Here is a 3,809-nt window from a genome sequence, read left to right on the forward strand (position 1 = left end):
GACAAAACTTTACGCGTATATTTGAAGACCTCGTACAACGGACGTAGCGTAGGATCGCATAGCATACCGGTACCGGCTTCAAACTGACAGAATTGACACCACCATGTGTCGCATCGGACAGCGGAAGAGTTGGCAAATTTAGCAATCAGGAAAAAATGAACGCATTTTTGAGCCCTGGATTGCATTCGAGCTGCTCGCATCGCGATCGGCACTCGGGGGCACTGGCAAGCTCCAGATCTTCAAAGAAGTCTCGAAGAGGCCTGTTGGGGCGCGTGAATGAAAGATATTTCATACCAATTAACTCCGGCAACGCTTCCACCAGCGGGTTGGTGGAATTATGCGCCACGATAGTGCTGCGCCGCGGCCTCCGTTTTTGCCTTCAATCTACAATCAGCCTGACCTGGCTCCTGAGCGACGAGCGATATCGGCACATGTCGATCGCTCGTCAAAGAGCGATTTTGATTTGGGCGCATGTTTCGGGCGGTGGCATTTTTTCCGCAGTGCGCATCACACCTTCGGACCAGTTGAACAAGATTTTTCATCACACCATCAAGACAAGGCCCGCCATTCGGACCATTTTCGTCCGAGAACGCATTCCGGAACGTATTTGAACGGTGTTAAAATTCGGCCGGAACGTGCGAACCAAAAACGCCAACCATTCGCTACGCTCCAAGCCCCAGGCCACGGGGACAGCCGGTCTGGATCGCGCCCGACTGGCCAAGAATTGTGGCAGCCAACCTGGGCGGCGTATCATGCGGCAGGGATCGCTCGGACTGAGACACACAGATCACCGAATTTCGATCTTGAGCGACCCCAGACGGGCAAAAACTTCAACCCCGCGACCGCGACTAGTCACGAAGCGCTCGCGGGCGAAAGGATAAACAGAAGCCCCTGGTGCCCCCGGTTCGGAAGATGCATTCGATGCAATTTTATGAGCCCAAAAATGCTTCACATTGTTGGCTGCGGTGCTACACACAAAGGTACCCCATTTTTTGATCAGCATTGTGGACGATTTGGAAAATGTGCCGGGCCAACCGATGTAGCCCGATGAGTTGCATGTTTTACAGGCGAGTCGCCAACCCCTCGGAAACGCTTATCTGCATTTTTGATGGTGAATTAATGCTGAAGGTCATGGCCACTTTTAGTTGCACCGTTGTAGGGCGGAAATGTTCAGCGGACGGTTGCAATGATCTGATTTCAGAAGCCAGGCGGCCGACCGAAATGAGACCGACCATTTTGGTTTAAATGTCGCTATGTCTTTTGGCAATGTAGTGCCCTTTCCCTGACTCGTGTCAATATCTCGTGTCTCGCGGAAAATTAAAGTCAATGGAAATCGTTCCAATATCTGAACACTCTTCGGTTTGGTCAGTAAATTGTAAAAAGGGCAATTAAACAATTATGCGGAAATAGGTTCCTACAAATTCTTTTAAAGCGTTGTCTACTTAGAATCAAGAAAAGTTGTATGTTTTCTAGCAGCGCCTCTGGTGGTTGGATTTCAAATGTTTTGACAGCTATGTCTTCAGTAAACATTCGACATTCAGGGCTGAAAGGTACGACGCTTTCATCAAAGGTACGAGGAGTTAAAAAAAAGTTATGGTTAATGGAACTCGAAAGAAGAAAAATAATTCCGCACACTCACGTCGAGAACATATTCGTGGGGTACACTAAAATTAACAAGCAAACACTAAAATTTGCAAAATCAACTGTATATGCTGTACTTTAACGTTTCTGGGAACGCAATACCGTAGACCGAAAGATTCAGAATAGACTTCGTAGTGGAACATACAATCAGTAGCTGAACTGGAAGGTTTTGAGATCAATTAAGGCGAATCCTGGATCCCCGATTCGGGATATTGCAAAAATAAAAATTGGGGCAGCAGAAGTACTGTCCAGAGGATCTGTCTATGAAAAAGCTAGTGTTTTTTTCTTGCATGTAAGCATCCAAACATGACATTTACGCAAAACCTAATCGCTGAAACACGCGCTAGAAAGTTGTACGAGAAGGTTCTGACGAGGTAAAAAGGATGTTTGCTTATAGACGACGAAACATAATTTTTTTTTCTTTTGTATTATAGAGACTTTGAGCTGTAATAGCCTAACATTCGTCTCTTTTTAATTTTAATTTAATTCAAATACCAGTTGTCAATCAGGGTTCCTGGGACGAAACATACATGAAAATGGATTTTGGACAGCTTCCTGGACCAAAATGTTATCTCGCCACGGCACGAAGAGATGTTCTCTCCAAATTGAAATATGCATTCACCAATGAATTTGCACGGAAACTAATGATCTGGCAAGAAATTCGCACCCATGGACGGAAAACCAAGTTTTCATCACAAACACGACGATGAACTCAACGCTGTACAAGAAAGAGTGTCTCAATAAGCGAGTTCTATTATTTATTAAGTCACACAAAGGTCCGGTTAAGTTTTGGCCAGATTTTTGCAAGCGGCCACTACAGCAGGGAGGTAGTTCAGTGGTACCATAAGTTGGATTTCATCGCAAAGGATATCAACCCACCAAATGAACTCCGCCCAATCGGAAATTATTGGGCAAGACTGGAAAGGTGATGTAAGATGATGCAGAGATGGCAATAAATTGGAACAAATGAGCCAGGTGGGCCAGAAGATTGTGCAGAAAATAATGGCGCGCATTCTACAGAAAGTTCGCGATTTCATCCGACGATCAACTAAATAAATTTATGAAATTTTTCTCTTAAAGTACGATAAAATACCTTCATTTTGACACCTTGACATGTTTCCTAAGTCAAACCAACCCCGAGATAGAGTTAATTCAATTGTTCTTGATTTTAAGTGGACAATGCTTTCATATTTAATAATTTAAATTTTAAATTTTCCCCCCTTTTTCCAAATTTTAAATCTGACCATCGCGTGTCGTTTGTCCTGTCTAATTGTACAGCAATTCGTCTCCATAACATTAATAAAATAATACTGACAAATAGCTTTTGGCGGAAGAACTCTAATTCGGATGTTGAAGCTCCGCCCGTTCAAACGTTGATCATCCCTTCGGTGTCGCGCCGTTGAATCGCTTTACCCAGTTCTCGATAAGCAATCAATAAAGGGCCACTGAGTGAGCCATAACGGTTTTCGTCCTCTCTAGACGCCGCAAGAACGCACCGCACCGCGAGAATATTCTCATCATTTTATACCACGAACATGAAATCGATCGCGCGCGGTGCGCTGGATGTTGGACCCAATTTCACGGAAGCAATAAACGGTTGTTGTTTATGAAGCGGTCTGTCAAATGGCCAAGGCGGATAAATACCGGCGGTACGCGGTTCTTGCGCCGCGCAGGTTATTGGGTCCAATCGAGCAGTTTTACGATGCAACTTGAACGCATCTATCCGTCGTGTTGGAACGTCGAAAATTACGACTTCAGCCCGCCGACGCCCTACAACAAAGCCGCCTCGGTAGCCCGTCGACCCCAAGCTGGGGTCGGCTAATATGCTCAAACGGACGAACATATGTTTTTCATGCGGATATTAAGTCATAAAGCCGCCGTGTTCCGCCGTGTTCCGATTTTCGTGCGCCGCTGCAAGATGGTTCACTTTCACGTTCACTTCTTCGGCAGAACGGGTCTGTTTTCCCCTTTTTTGGGCATCCTTTTCCGTTCGAGCGAGTATGAATACTTCCTCACGCGGTCTGTGCAATGTGTTAGCGATCGGGTGTCGCTGCATGCATTCTGAATATCTATTTATTTGGCGGGATGTCGGTGAAGAGTTAAGTTTACTTTTGCCGCTCTCACCCAACAGCGCCTGCCAGAGCTGTGTGCCTTCTCTTCTGATGTTT

The sequence above is a fragment of the Anopheles cruzii genome, chromosome 3, assembly GCF_943734635.1.
Source record: "Anopheles cruzii chromosome 3, idAnoCruzAS_RS32_06, whole genome shotgun sequence".
Classification (NCBI taxonomy): Eukaryota; Metazoa; Arthropoda; class Insecta; order Diptera; family Culicidae; genus Anopheles; species Anopheles cruzii.